General features: G+C 34.7%; 1 protein-coding gene across 5 annotated transcripts in view; it reads right to left on the bottom strand.

The window, feature by feature from the left end:
* The window catches only part of ATRNL1 (attractin like 1), an 839,028-nt gene that overhangs the window by 221,388 nt on the left and 600,458 nt on the right, over nt 1-17,182 (bottom strand). The window lies entirely within an intron of this gene.

Here is a 17,182-nt window from a genome sequence, read left to right as displayed (position 1 = left end):
TATCTAGAGTACTAAAGACTAAAATTACTTTATCCCTATGGCCTTGGTTATATTTCCACAGAGGCTTTAAACGTACAGTACCTACAAATAACTTTTTCGCTAACCTCCATCCTGCAGGTCTAATACAGTGTACTCAAAAGCACTTTGAAAGCCTCAGGTGAGAGAGGCTACTTAAGTACAAACTGTTATTACAATGATAGCTATGCCAAAGTTTCCAACTCAAAATAACTGATACTTAATTCTTAGCTAAAAAAGAGAGAGACAGTAAAAATATTTAAGAAAAGACAATGAAAAGTTGCCAAAATGCATTAATAGAAATTAAAGGAACATATACCTGCCAAGACATATGGTTAAGTCATCCGGATCCCCTGTCAATTGCTGTGGAACCAGAAAAATTACTATTGGCAGTGTTTACTATAATTTTGTTCAAAGCCTCTGTTTATTATTCAAAATGAGGAATGATTAGAAAGTTGTAGAAATTGTGTGCAAGGACTTCGACAGCACGCCCAGTTACTTGTTTCGCTCTCCTTGTGCCTATTCTGGGCTTTGCCCAAGCGAAAACCAATAAACTAGCGAGTCCCAACCAACTATTAAGCTAATTTATATTTTTGCCTTTCCTTGTGATTATAACATTCATTAAGTCATGATAAGAAAAAATTGATGACCAGCACTAGATATTGCAATTCTTGCCCTTTTCATTCTACACAGCTAATAAAATTATTATTAAATATTAAAATAGGATGTGTGATGCAATTAAATATGCCTTAAAATGAGAAGAAAATAATATTATTGAAGAAAGGCAAAATCCATGAACACAATGAATGGCTTCATTATTCATAGAGATATTTAAAGATTCTCTGGCATTCACTTAAAATGTTAACTACTATTCTTTGGATGTAGTCCTGTCATTCAACAGTCATAAAATTCCCTTATAGATGATAAAGTAAGACAAGCCAAATTATTTAAACAAAAATTTATTTAAACAGAAGCTTAAATAATAAACTGCCATCACAGTTTATTATCTAAAATTTTTGTTTTAATACCTTGTTTTTGTTATTAAAAATAGAACATTCACATAACAATATTGGATAGAAATAATGTACTGTTAATGAGTAATAGTTTAAGTTTGTAGATTATATATTTTTTGAAGTAATGAATTCATGTTAAAAATATATATTCAAAGCAAAAAGCAAATGTGACCTAAATTGTCAAATTATTCACTTTAATATACATTCAAAATTATATTATTAAAAATACAGCTGCTGGTAAATAGAATCTGGTTTATGCCTCTCTCACTAGGAATGGGTAACTGATCTGAATAGTATGTCTGTGCAAAATGCAAACATAATGTTATTTCAAAAGCTAAGGGATACTAAGTGCAGAAGATACCAGGTTCTTTGTCTTTGGTAAAAACACACACACTAACTTGCCCAGACAACACACACACAAATAAACAATCTACCCTTCCAATAGTCATGTACAAATAGTCTTGAGAAAATTGTAAATTTCCTCTTGTGTTTGAACACAATTGTCCAAGATTTGTATTATAATTTTTCTCCATTTGTATTCGTTCTCCTCAGCATATAAATGGCATCTCACATGACAAGCAATTGTTAGACAAAATGAACAGCTTCTTTTTCCTCATCTCACCTTTTCCTTATATTTAAAAGTAAAAGGTCTACAAAATAGAATTAATGAATACTCAATATCACACATAGTAATATAATTTAACAAATATTCCAAACTCACCATCTTTGACCAAGAATATATTCCACAGACTATAGTTATTGCAATTCCAAAAACTCATAATTAAAAAAAACAGTAACTGATACTTTTGTTCAATTGTTAAATCTGTAGAATGCAAAAGTATATTTAAAAATTTTAGCTTGTTTTCTGAGTTTTGTGTTTCCATCACTTTTTAAGATTTGAATGTCTGCTAAATTATATAAAGAAGAAGAAAACATTGTTCTTGTCCAGGACTTTAACACTATAGTTTGTAAAGCAAGTCTGGTAAAATGGAAATAATTAGGGCACAATATGGTGTATCAGTAAAGTTACAAATAGAGAATTACACAAATAAATTTATTCTGGATCACCTAGTGGAAGACTAGTTAGAGAAGCCTTGCTGAAACAGCTGGGTTTCTGACTTCCGGAGACGAAAGCAGATGTTTTTACTGTGAGATTTAGGAAGAGTAAATCATTTCCCCTGCAACACTCTTGCTTTAATGTGATAGCCCTAAAATAATCAAATGGAGTGAATTGTGATTATTCCTGCAACTAATTTCTGCCCTCCTCCCCTATTCTTAACAATTGTCCTCTTTCTGGCCAATTAACGACCGGATGCATTACTTCCTGAATTTTGTCTTCTATCTCAGAACAAGGGAGAGGTAGATAAAATGCTTACAACTTAAATATGTAAGAATATAGTATGAATAATGACATGCAGTACAGCTAGGCACTGGAATGAGAAGAAGCTACTTTCAAATACAGTTTCTCCACTGTTTAGCTGTTTGAGCTTAACCAAATTACTTAGACCTCTCTAAGCCTCAATTTTTCTCATCTATATATAACAGTACCTACCCTACCCATAGACCTTAGAGGACCTGTTTTAAATGCTGGCTGTTGTACTCACTAGCAATTGGATGATAATCATCTAATTACTGAGACCTTTCACTCATTCCTTCTCTCTATGAAATGGGAATAGCAATAGTATCTTTAAGTCATAAGGTTGAGACTAAAGAGATGATGCGCTTGTGCTGTTCAGCACAGAGGCTGGCACATTGTGAGCACTCAATAACTGCTAATTGGTACAATTAAAATGTTAAATTTCAAGCACTATTTTTGTCTCTGAAGATGGCACACTAATTACCACAGGCCCATTTTCTTCAGCAATAGTGACACATTTTGCTCTACTAGTCTCCCTTTTAACAAATGTTGCAAATTTACGAGACAGTTGGAAAATGTCATTATTATGGTAAAATGAATTTAGATTTGGAACTGCTTTCCGCCATTTGTGACTAAGAATGATAAAAATTCAACCAGAAAATTAAGAAAAAATATGTAGTATTTTCTTAAGAAATTTTGAAAATTAATCTATTTTCTAGGATTGAGTTTTTATATAAGATGAAGTTTAACATGTTGTACACCCATAAGAAGCCATATAACAGATGTGTCTGTTTTATAACTGATCTGCTATTGCCAGTTATTCAGCAGAACAATAAAGCCAAAAGAACAAATTGATCATAATACAATGGATCATAATCATACTGTCATAAACGTTGTTGTGAAGAAAATTTAAAAATTAAAGAGATGTTAGTATCTTATTTGTTGTACACAATAACTATTTTGCGATTCAAAATCTCTTATAAAACAAACCTTGGAATTAAAAGTGATATGAAAGTCAGGCCAGGCACAGTGGCTCACGCCTGTAATCCCAGCATGTTGGGAGGTTGAGGCAGGTTGATGACTTGGGGTCAGGAGTTCCAGACCAGCCTGACCAACACGGTGAAACCCCATCTTTGCTTAAAAAAAAAATACAAAAGTTAGTCAGGCATGGTGGCACATGCCTGTAATCCCAGCCACTGAGGAAGCTGAATCACAAGAATCGCTTGAACCTAGGAGGTGGAGGTTGCAGTGAGCCAAGATTGTGCCATTGCACTTCAGTCTGGGTAATAAAAGCAAAATTCCGTCTCAAAAGAAAAAGAAAATCTATGCTTGAATTTGACAACCAGGTAGAGTCATTGATTATATCAAATATGAATACAGATAATATTCTACTTAATATTACTACTTCAAATACGGTATCATTCCCCAAACTTCATACTAGCTACCTTTCCAAATACCTTAAGGCATACAACTCTTTGATAGACCTTAGAATAATAATCCTTAAAAATACACATACATAAAAACAAAGCAATGACTAACTATGCCTGCAATTGTCTTCATGCCTCCTCCTACATGACTCTTTTGTATAGGTTCCCTATCTATTCTCTCTTCCACCTTCAAATGTCCTTCTAACCACAAGTTTGAAATAATCACCTCTCCTATGAATTATTTGTGATATTAATATGGCACTAACTCTTTATGTCTCCATGCTTTCCTGGGACCTTCTTTAAGGCAAAAGTCTATTTTTGCTTTTCATTCCCCACAATACTTAGTTATAGTCAACAGTGTCTGATGAATGAACAATGAATGGGTGAATGAAGTATAGTATAAAAATCTCTTTTGTCCAAATGTGGGTAAAACAAGTTATGATAAAACCAACTCTATAAATAAACTTTTAAAACTCTTATATGTCCTTTGATATTCTAGAATTTGTGTCTTATCCTTGAAAGTAGGTAGACATTCATTTTTTTAGAATGAGGATGTTTTGTGGACTTGTCTTTCAAATCAATATCAGATTTCATTTGTTTTTCATCATCTAGCTTATTGCAATACTGCAAAGATCATAGAAAAAAAACTGTCATAAAGTCATCACAATGCATTAATATTTCTAACAGCAATTATATTCAAAAATTTGGAAAGGTATAAAAAGAGTACTCATAATGATTTTGTCATTAGTTTTGAGCTATAAAGTAAAAGCCTCTGATTTAAAGATTACACAAGAATTCATGAAATAAGAGGGTTTCAACACAAACATATTTAACATAGAGTAATACAAGTAAAAATTGATTTTGTTCTTTCAGTGTTAGGATGGTGTAAAGGAGAAAAGAGAAGTGGCAAGAACTTTTAGTAACATTAAATTAGAAAAGCATGGTGTTCTATCATTTTATATAACTAAATCTTCAAGGCACAAGGTTCAAATTCTTGTTCAAAATAATACTGGAAATCTTTTGCTTTCAGTCTTCCAGTGTGGGACCAATTTTCTTAGATAGTGATGTTAGTCATTATGGGAGTGGCTTGGAAAACCATCTTTATTCAGATTACAGATGTCATTTTTTTTTTCTAGGCTTTTACAATCTTTGACCCACTGGCAATATACTGTGTTTGAAGTAGTGTGTTAACTTAAAAATAGAAAACTTCTACTAGCTTTCTGACAGGTATTCACTGAGCTGGCTGATAATATTCAATTCCAATGACTTTTCAAATTTTTTTTGCCAACTGGTATTTTTGCAATATTTGTATTAACTTGCAAAATAAACTTCAGCAACTGTCCAGAAGGCCTTTAATAATTCAAGATACCACAAAACCTTAAGATTACTTATTTTTCTCTTCATTATTCAAAAGCAAAATGTCAATTAGCCATAGTAGATTTTCCAGGTAGGTTGTTCAGGTATTTAGGATTGCTATTTGGGCAGTAATGTGCCAAAACCTAAACCTACCTTTAACTATCATCAAACCTGCTACTAGACAGAGTCAAGACAAAGGAAAAATGGAAAATGTTTCCAGATCTTTGATTAAAACACGGATTTCAAAATATCCTCTAAAATGTTAATAGCATGGATAAATGATATGGTTTGACTGTGTCCCCACCCAAATCTCAACTTGAATTGTATCTCCCAGAAATCTCCCATGTTTCAGGAGGGACCCAGGGGAAGGTAACTGAATCATGGGGGCTGGTCTTTCCCATGTTATTCTCATGATAGTGAATAAGTCTCATGAGAACTGATGGGTTTATCAGGGATTTCTGCTTTTGCTTCATCCTCATTTTCTTTTACCACTGCCATGTAAGAAGTGTCTTTGGCCTCCCACCATGATTCTGAGGCCTCCCCAGTCATGTGGAACTGTAAGACCAATTAAACCTGTTTTTCTTCCCAGTGTTGGTTATGTCTTTGTCAGTAGCATGAAAACGAACTAATACAATAAGCTTATATATATGTATATGCCTATGCATATGTAGTACATATGCATGCCAATGTATGTAGAAAGTATAAGCATGACTATGCATATACATTAAACCTGTTATCACTCAAAGTAAATATATTATCATTCAAACTAATATTAAAACAAAAAGGCCAAAATGAGAGATTAAATGATGTCAACAAATGAGGATCTTGTTGTCATCTGGATAATACTGATTAAAATTCATATGACCAAGACACAGACTCTACAGATTTTTAGACCTGTTAGGAACCTCACAGATCCTCTAAGCCAGAGATTCTTCAATCTGCAGATCACAGAGCTCTAAAGGGCAAATGGATGAGCACTAGAAAAGTCTATGAACGTGGCACTAACAGATGATACTCTAATTTTTTCCCCACAATTTCAGTGGATTCAATCATTAACTTACTGCTGTCTTCAGAGGCTAACAGCCCCTCATCCTGAACCAAAATGTAACTCTACTTCCTTTAATTATTTCAACAAATAAATCAATCAATTGGTATTAATGCTTAAAAATAAAACAAAACCAAAAGGGAATAAATTCTAAAAGCCAGCAAAACTACTTTAGAATTTCTGACACGTTCCTATTTGCTGGATAAGAATTTGAAAATTATCTTCAAGGCAGAATGAGTTCAAAGCTCAGACATCTAATTGGAAACATTTCATTTATTTATTTTTTTCATATAGCTCAGTGGTTCTCAAACTTTGTTTATTCTGTAAACTTTGGTACATATGCAATGCCACCTATACTCTATACTGAATAATCTTGTTTCTAAAAGATATCAGCCTTACATACTGATTGTATATCATAACTGATGTACAATTAGTCTCATGGAACTCTGGAACTTGTCATTATTATCAAGGGCAGAGGGTACAAACTATATGGCCTGATAGCATCCCCATAATTTCCTTGTAATAAGGTATTTTTAAAAGGTTTCTACTGACAGGAATTAAATAAAATATACCTTACTTTTATAAGTATGGTCATTTTAAGCATGGGCTGTCATTGTTAATTTAGGAAATGTTGAAGAAAATAAATAATCTTCATTAGCAAATCTTCCTTATCTCTACATATCCCTGCTATCCATTCCTACTTAAACAACATGGGAGACAAAATAGTACTTCTTACAGTGGCAAGTCTTTCTAATTAAATTTTGAAGTCAAGAAAATGGAAGGGGCACCTGACATCTGTCCACTGATATATCACTATAAGTCTTCATGAAAATAAGTTTAATTTAAAAAGGATAGGGGCCAGATACAGTGGCTAACGCCTATAATACCAGCAGTTTAGGAGGCCAAGGCGGGTGGATCACCTGAGGTCAGGCATTCAAGACAAGCCTGGCCAACATGTTGAAATTTCATCTCTACTAAAAAATATGAAAAACATACCCAGGCCTGGTGGTACACACCCGTAATCCAAGCTACTCAGGAGGCTGAGGCAAGAGAATTGCTTGAACCTGGGAGGTGGAGGTTGCAGTGAGCCAAGACTGGGCCACTGCACTTTAGCCTGATGCAACAGACCAAGATGCCATCTCAACAACAACAAAAAAAAAGTGGGGGATAGAACTTTACCAAACTTTGAACTGTTCTCAACACAAAAGCTGTGTCTTGCAGCATATCACAAGGTTGTTAATGAAATCAGTTAAGCTTTATATCTTTGGATAGACCTTGGTAAAATCAGTTTTTGGTTGCAGGGATAATCAAGCTACTTTGCAGTGTGGAACAAACAAAGAAAAGTAAAATAATATACCTATCTAACTATCATTTCCATTCCAGAAATTTCTAAGGTTTGCTAACACTGAGTATTTTGAAGTAAATTAGGAAAGGATTCGAACTTCATCATTTTTTTTTAGTCTAAGTGAAACACCTAACATTTTCCAGCACAGACAATCCCCGGCTTTCTTCAACTGTGTGCCTGCTGACTTTTCATTAACAAAGAATTCCAACTTCTGAACACTTTTTCAAAATAAAATCATTTAAATCTTCATAATACTGAAAAGTTAATATTCCATGCAAAACTTTGATTATGCAGATGATATACCCATGTGTACATTTTTTTGTCTTATACTTGATCACATATCTTATTTTGTCCACTAATGCAAAATGAAGCTCTGTATGTCATATGGCACATCTCTTCATGCATTAGCCATAAGAAAATAATTCTCAGTAAAGTCTTAATGCTTTGTCAAGAAATTTCATTAAGGACTGAAAGCGAAGCAGATGATAAAGTTTTTTATTTCAAATTCCAAAGGATGATCTTGAATAGTTTAGACTAAAATTCTAGGAAAAATTTCCTTTATTTTCTTTCATTGTTTTTAAAAAAATAAGAGCCTATTTGTAAAAAAAAAAAAAAATGTGATAGAGAGTCTGCTCATATCAGGATTTCCATGGTAACTAAATTTGTCTGTAATAATTAATTGAATGAATTTTTACTGAGCTCCTACTGGATGCCCCTTTTTCTGGAGCATCTATACATCTATCCAGGAACTGATGTATAGAGTGACTTCTGATTCTATTCAGCAAGCTTCTCCATGGCATACACACACAAAAAAATACCCAGACTCTTCCAAACCATGTGCCAGGAAACTGGAAGCATGCAACTGGCAGATAGTACAGTCTGATATTGAAGGAAGTATTTGCATAGCCTGCAGTTAGTTGAAAGCAACAAAGCTATTCATTAGTGGATGAAGACTTCCATATATGCAAAAATATTGCTGAATTTTCAAAGGTGACTCTTCAGGCAATTTTAAAATTAAAATATAGACTCTAAATCTTTTCTGTATTGACATAGATAACATCACTGATACAGGCTTTGCCAAAGATGATCTCATTTTAGGATAAAAGAAATCATGCAAAATGGATTTATCTAGAAGAGTATTAAAAACTGTGCTGTGGCTTGATACAGGCTATCCTTTCTGGGGACCAACAGGAAATTCAATGGACCTTTGCAAGATAGTATTTTATCTTGCTTTTTGTACTTGTTGACTTTAAAACAAAATGTTGAAAAATGAATGCCTACTGATAATTTTAAAGAATACTCTGGACACTTAGGAATCATAATTAACAGCACGTGGAAGTCATGTTTGTTCAACGTTGACTTACATAAACAAATAAATAAAAGTATTACAGAAAAAAGTCTCTGTGGGAAACAAAATGGTCAGGGGAAAGACACAGTGCAGAGGGAAAGAGCTTTAGGCAGAGTGGTTACAGAAGAGAAATGACCTTTGCTCTGAAACCCTGAATAGTTAATCAGAATAGGCACACATCCCCAAAAGCTCAATAATTGAACACAGAAAAGTTTATGTTTTCCTCACACAAAATCCTCTGGTCTAGGTAACTTCACATCTGGTAATTCAGCAATATAGATTGCTTCAGTCTTGTCACTTTCCATCTCAACCCCCGACTCTTTGAAGAATCACGGCAGAAAAGAGACTAGTGAATCGTGTATGGACTTTTAAGTGCTTCAGCCCAGAAGTGACACACATCATTATCAGAAATAGTCACACAGTCCAACCTAATTACACAGAAGGCATAAAAATGTAGGGGAGCAAATGGAATAGTAGGTGAATGGAACAAAGGAAGTTAGAAAAGAACATTTCAGGCAGAGGGAAGAGCAAGTGCCAAGTTTTTAGGCAAGCCTGAACTTAACATATTCAAGAAACAGAAACAAGCCGGAATCTTAATAACCAAAATGGTAAGGAGCAGCCTGGCCAAAGGATAATACTGGGTTTACCAAGATTAAGATACATTGAAATCACATCTGTAAATCATTAGGCACTCTGGAGCTAAATAAATAAGATTCATTCTTTTTTAAAAACATAACTTCTCTGTATTTCTCAGTCAGTCCATTCCTATGGTGTTAGAATTAGCTTGGAACAAAATGGCACAAGAAATAGGCTTTACCATCCTCAAGTAAAGTTATTTAACACATAATTCAGAAAACAGCAACAGCAGTTAATCTCAAATACAATCAACCTAGCTCTCTCAATAACTATCAAAAGGTCAATTTTTTATGTAACCTTTTTTAATACAAAAGGCCAGGTGGTTGTAATTTATCTGAGCAAATCAAAATGAGCAAAAGGATGAGTACTGAAAAGGTCATTTAAAAGCTAGATCCTAAGAATGGATTTTAGTACATATTACTCCTCAAAGAGCAAAAATGAGAACCTGGTTAATTTCAAATTTTGAAATCTGCACTTGAAAAAAATTTGTGACACTTAGAATATCCCCCACAGTCATACAATGGAGTATATATTTCTTCCCAAACTTAGAGGTTTAAGTTGTGAAAGAAATACCTGTCCTGCTCTCAAAGAGAAGGGCAAATGAATGCTATGTCTTTGACATCCAGGAGGTGCACAATATGATCAAGTCAACCTTGACAAGCGGAAATATAAAAGCATCTGATTACAATAGAAATGACACATTGACTCCTGCTTGTGTGCCAGTAATTTATGACTTGAGGCTCTCGCTACAATAAAGCTCAGATCAATCTCTCGGTATTTCCTCCCACCCCAAGAAGTAACTTACTGAAGAAAAGATTTCTTTTCTCCCTGATTCTGGGAATTAATGCAAAGCTAATGATTCAATTCTGAACCACAACATGCTGGCTTCTAGGTTAAAAAATTCTAAATGCAACATAATTCAGTTAGCTTTTTCATTTAGTATATAAGGACTTTGTGTTGAACATTTAAGTAGTTTATGACTATAATTCTGAAGTTCTTCAAGAGGTTCTTAAATCTTCCTGGATACGTAAATGACCTTCACACTGGCATTTTCCTTTTAATCAATATATATATTAAAGATATTTTTCCCTTTAAGAAAAATGAGATTATTTTGCTATTAGCTAATGGAGTCATTTTTCAGTTCAATATTGCAAAATACTAAAAAAAAAATGGTTCTTCAGTAAAATACTCCTTTGGGAAGTAAGACATCTGCTAAATATAATTTTTTAAGTCTCCATTGGAAGATACCTAAAATGATCATTAACTAATTGGTGTGATAAATGAATAGGCAATCTGACTTGTTTTCAGTACTTTGTGAAAGGAGACATGACATACATTTTAAAAAAATGAATTCCAATTGTTTGAATTTTTTCAACGGAAGGGTAGTTTGATGTAGCACAGATTACTCATGACTGAAATAAATTGGCTTTCTTATGTACTTGGAACAATGCATTAAACCACAAAAATCAGAATGTGAGAAAGTCACAGATTCACTGGAATAATTCATTCTCAGATTTGGAAGATATACTGAAGGTTACTTAGTCCAACGTTCCCATTAAGCAGGGTCAGAAATGCTATGACTGTCCCAACAGATGGTCATCTCGTACCCTTGAATACCCTGACATGAACTTTGATCAAGACAAGTCTCCTCTACTTAGCATGTCTATGAGTGAATTTTTGAAACTAAATTCAGAACTTCACATGGGTACTTATTATAAATTTTTCATGTTTTACTTTTGTGACTATTTGTAACCTATTTTTTTTTGAGTGCAGAATTCTCTTTGAACTTTTAAACTTCCAATGTGTTAGTTATCTCTCTGCAGGTTGCCTTTCATGTTGACCCCTATTCCATTCCCCTGAACAGGTCAACGCCCTTTGGTGGCAAAGAGAATCAAGATAGTGAGTTGACATACTTGCTAGTAATTCAACGCAAATCATAAAAGCCACCACGAGTTTTGCCTTTTCGTATTCCAGGGTTCCCTCCATGTAATATAGCAAAAGATAGGGCAGATAAGATATACGGATTTAGAAACATCAGTTTAGTTTCAAGCACTGTGTCCACTCTGGGTGGCAAGAGGTATATGATACCCAAGAAGTTCCCTAGCTAGCAGACTCGGCGTGTTTTCCTTTATTTTCAAACTGTGTGAAACCATCCTTTGTCCACTACAAAACTTATCCAAAACTTACCCACCTTAGCCCTTGTCCTGGAATATAATGTTTTGGACCATATGTTATTGAATTCTAATTTCTGTACTTTGCATATATTTTTATAAGGAGTAGGTTCCAAACTTGGGGCAACTGAGAAAGGCATCTGTATATTTCTTACTTAGCCAGCCCCTCTGCAACTGATGATCAGACAGATTTCTTGGCTCTTTCAACCTCTCATGGTCCAGAGTGCTCCCAAGAACTTTGCAGCCTCCTCCTCTGTGTCTTGTCTGCTTCACCAATTAACTGGCACATTTTCCTGAATTTACTGGCTTTTAATATATTCCTGCTAAGAAGACATATCTAACCCTACAGTTACTTTCCCTTTACTAAATGCATTTTAATTCTCACCAAACATTCTATATACTTCACACTTAATCTGCAAATTCCCCTTTTCTAATATATTTCCTTTCTATGAATTTTCCCATTAGGTCTAAATTTGATAATCAGGCCATTTATTTCTAGATTGATGAAAATTTTAAGTGGATCAGAGAAAAGAAATAAATGCTACATTATCCTTTCTCTAGAAATGGACACTTACCTAGTAATCAACAATGAATCTATTGAACTGTTGAGGTCTTTGATAAGGTTTCTATTAAGTAGACCCTTCTCATCTGCTTGGGATTCTGAACAAGTTAAAAAGTAAAAAGTGAAGATAACATAATATCATTGAGACAGCCAAGTAAAAAGTGCCCCCTGCAGAACCTCTCACAGGCCTGTGCAATGGAAGGAGTGCACACTGGGTGGAGCCTCAGAAAGTTCACACCATTTGTGGTGGTGGATGGCCATTTGGCCTCTCCTGTTCTGGGGTGGTACCTGGGAGTCAATAGGTTAGAGGGCGGCCTGTTAACAGGATCCTCTCTCACTTTGTTGAAGTTTTTTTTCCCTTTTCACTCAGTAAATTCCATTTTTCCCACCCTTCAAAGTGTCTGTGAGCCTAACCTTTCATGATCGTGTAATAAGGACTATTTTTAGCAGAATTAAGGAGAAAGTCCTACAACATCATCTTTATGACTAATGCTGTTTATTTCACTTAAATTTAAAAATCAAATAAGCTACTCCACTTCCTTAAGGCTAGAACAAGTAATGGGGCAATCCAGAAAACAAAATTGGAGATCACAGGGCTTCAACCAGGGCCAAGGCCTGAATGTGTCATTTACTATACAAGTGCAACTAACTATTCCTAAGCTTCGCTGATGCAATGACTTAATTATACTGGAACAAGAAAAAGGTTCAGAAATTATTGAGCAGAATATTTGCTGTTATTAAATGTATTAAACTATAAAAAAATCAAGTTCTAAATTTATAGAATTTGAATTTTAATTTCTGTACTTTGTATACATATACATGAGGAGTGGGTCCCAAACTTGGGGCAACTAAGAAAGGTATCTGTGTATTTCTGTCTTAGCCAGTCCCTCAGCAACTGATAACTAGACAGTTTTCTTGGCTCATTCAATCTCTTATGGAGAGATTATAGATGATAGATACATAGATGGATAGATAGATAGATAGATAAAACATAACTGAAATGAGCTTTAAATGGTTATTATGTATATAAATATGTGGTTTTGTGTGTGTGTGTGTGTAAACAGAATATGAATGAGCTTTAAATGGTTAGTGTTAGGCCTGAGCAGCCAACACCAGTTCTTTTTTTTTTTTTTTTTTTTTTTTTGAGATGGAGTTTCGCTCTTGTTACCCAGGCTGGAGTGCAATGGTGCGATCTTGACTCACCGCAACCTCCGCCTCCTGGGTTCAAGCAATTCTCCTGCCTCAGCCTCCTGAGTAGCTGGGATTACAGGCACGTGCTACTATGCCCAGCTAATTTTTTGTATTTTTAGTAGAGACAGGGTTTCACCATGTTGACCAGGATAGTCTTGATCTCTTGACCTCGTGATCCACCCGCCTCAGCCTCCCAAAGTACTGGGATTACAGACGTGAGCCACCGCGCCCAGCCCAACACAAGTTCTTTATCTAAAATGTCATTTTGTACTTCTTCCTTGACCACCTCAATTAAAATGTCAATCACCTTCACTCTCTCTCTCTCTCTCTCTCTCTCTCTCTCTCTCTCTCTCTCTCCCCCACTTTCCCTCTTCCTTGTTTTGTTTTTCTCCATAATTATTCTGTATCATCTAACATGCTATGTATTTTGCTTATTTGTTTAAAGTTTGTCTCTATTGATAGTACTGGGATTTTTATATAGGTTAATCTCAGCAACTAGAAAGAATTTGGTAGATGGAAGATTTTCAATAAATATTTGTTGAATTAAAAAATTAATTTGGCTGGGCATGGTGGCTCAAGCCTGTAATCCCAGCACTTCAGGAGGCCAAGGCGGGGGGATCACAGGGTCAGGGGTTTGAGACCAGCCTGGCCAAGATGGTGAAATCCTGTCTCTACTAATAATAGAAAAATTAGCTAGGTGTGGTGGTGGGCACCTATAGTCCCAGCTACTCGGGAGGCTGAGGCAGAAGAATCACCTGAACCAGGGAAGTGGAGGTTGCAGTGAACTGAGGTTGTGCCACTACACTTTAGCTTGGGCGACAGAGTGAGACTCCGTCTCAAAAAAAAAAAAAAAATTAGGAACAAGATAGTACCTACAGATGAAACTTACTATCATTTAGTTTGAACACAGGCTCAAGTTCACTCTCTACCATGTAGTCTTAGATTGTCTCAGAATTGGCTAATGACATAAGAGAGACAAATACTTCCTGGGAAGTAAAGTCATACATACAGTGGCAACAGTCACAACAAAATAAGACTAAAATGCCTTCTTGTTAGTCAGAAAAGTATGGGTGCTATTTACCAAATACAGTCACTCTCAATGTAGGATTGGAAAAAATGGAAACTAAAAAGTTTTTTAAATACTGCCTTGGAGGAGAAGACATAAATAAGATGTGTTTGGGGCTGATATAATTACAAATTTCTAATTTTTTAAACAGAGTCTTCCTTTTAGAAGCAAATCTGCCTGCAGATGATGTGAATTTGGCTTGGATCCTCTCTCGCATAACTTCTTATCTGGGAAGGCTACCCACAGAAAGCAGCATACTGTAGTGCATTATCCATGTCAGATGACAAAATCTGCCTAATTCTGGAGTTCAGAATTAGCAAAATAATTTGGTTTATGGCCCCAGAGTTATGCCCTTCAGCATGAATTTAATCAATAATAAAAATGATATATTGATCAATATTTTCAAGTTAACTGTTTAGTTCATATTTGTTTAGAACTCACAGAAAGAAAAGCATGCTAATTATTGGCCCCGCTCAGAAACCACCAACAATAACTATACTATTACCCAGTGTCCATTTTTCTATCTACTACAAAAGAACACCAGATATTCCTAAATTCCATTATAAATATATATCATATCTGCAGCATAACCTTGCTGTATCAGTCAGGCTATCCTAACTAAAAAGAAAAAAGTTCATTTGAAGCCTTAACTCACTTGTAGGTTTAAACTTTCTAATACCGTTACTTAAACTGAATAAATGAATGAATGATTCATTGGGTTATTTTATTTTAGCTTTCTTGCTGTAGAATAAAAATAGCTTTCCTGTAAACATTTTGGAAAACCTTTTGCTAAAATCTGGGGGCATGTAAATGCCTCTCTTCTCTGTTCTCTTTCCTTCCTATTATATACTCTAAAATGGCATAATTTTCTTTCTCCCAGGACTTCTACATCCCCCACCTGTTTGATTGCTTCTCTTACTGTTCTCTTTGTCTTCTGAAAGTTAGAGCTGTTAGCAAAGCAAATCAAGAATAAACCACATCTTCAGCTTTCAGTGGAATATTCAGACAGTTTCTACTTCCCTATAATTACTCCATCTTGATTCAGTGACAATTTTACAACCTGTCTGTGGGACAAAGACAATTTGTCACAGGTCATGCAATTATGACTACACACACTTTCAGCTCCAGGGAGATCTTTTGGAATTACTTCAAGTACAGTACTCATGGCAACCACCATCTCCAAAATGTAAATAATCTGATTCATGCACCCGTTTTCTATTTATTATACTCTTTCTATAGATATTGTGTTGGCTCACAGGCACTGATCTTCCATGTCAGGACTATCACACAAGCAAAGTAAATAACTTACTGATGAAATACATGCTCCAAAGCTTCGAAATTTCACCTACATCTCTGCATGTTGTCAGTGTTATTTTATCATTTTCTTTTACTATAGAATGAATGGCTCTCTTGGTGAAAAATGCTATATATTTTACCCAGGCATTAAAGAATTGAGATCCCTCTGCAATGCAAGATGCTTTGCTAAAACTTTAGAAACTAGCAAGAAATAGGACAGAGTGCTTGTCTTCCAGGTTTGCATTCTACTTAGAAAATTGAGATATAAAGCACAAAATGTTAGCTTATAATAGGAGATTTTAATCACAGAACAAGTCGGAAATCCAAATGTGTGATCAGTTGTCAAGTAAGTGGCATAAACAAGTGATGAGATTTTAGAAAAAGGCATTTTCATGGACAGGACTGGTACTCAAGGCCTTAAAATGTCTGTGAGACAAAGGATGCGGACGATTTGAAAAACCACATTGTCATAGTTAAATACAAGTTGGGTTAGAATAATTCTTTTATTATACAATTCTAGTTTTGTGAGACTAAACGTAGTCTTTTATCCTTTGTACTACAAATTCCTGTACATTATTTCTTCCCATTCGTCAAATTGCTCTTTTCTGCCTTATTTTTCTTCACATCTCTCAAATTCTCTCATCTCTGAATCCCATAAATCTTTTCCTGCCCTGCCTTTTTTACTCCCTTTTAGTTGTAGTAACCACAGGAAATAAGATTTCACTCTTCATATATATTGGAATAAGTTTGTGATACCAGAATTCAAAAAAAAAAAAAAACCACGACATTTGTGTCAATCATTTACTTGACATAAACTTTGCTCACCAATATATATCTTGCTCACTGTATTTCCTCTCTACTACATATATTTCAGTAAATAGTAGTTGGACATGCAAGGTATCTGAATGTGTGAAATGCCAACAAATACCAATTGAATTCTGGCATTGTAGTGGGTGTTTTAGGCTTTCTTAAAAAACTACCTTATATTCACCAACAATTCTAAGGCCAATTAGGTCAAAATTCAAATAAATATGCAAGTTATTATAAAGTAAATGAATTTGTATAAATACTGTTACAATAGACCTGAACATTTAACTGATCTCTGCTACCTTTTAACCAGCTCTTCTTCTTTCCATCAGTAATAAAGAAATAACGAATACGGCATAAATTATTATTCAGTCTACTGAATGCCACTGTTGTCAACGAAGCACGTGTGTTCCCTTTCTGAGACTCCTAAGAAAACAAGTGTAATTTATTTTCCCAATTCATTGCTTACTTGCTTCAAAAAAAAGTGAGATGACTAAGCAAATTATATTCTAATTTAAATCTTGTCTTGACCTTAAAAAAATTGACC

Source organism: Callithrix jacchus, chromosome 12 (genome assembly GCF_049354715.1).
Source record: "Callithrix jacchus isolate 240 chromosome 12, calJac240_pri, whole genome shotgun sequence".
Lineage (NCBI taxonomy): Eukaryota > Metazoa > Chordata > Mammalia > Primates > Cebidae > Callithrix > Callithrix jacchus.
Note: the sequence above shows the minus strand (reverse complement) of the source record. Positions and strands in the feature narration are given on the sequence as shown.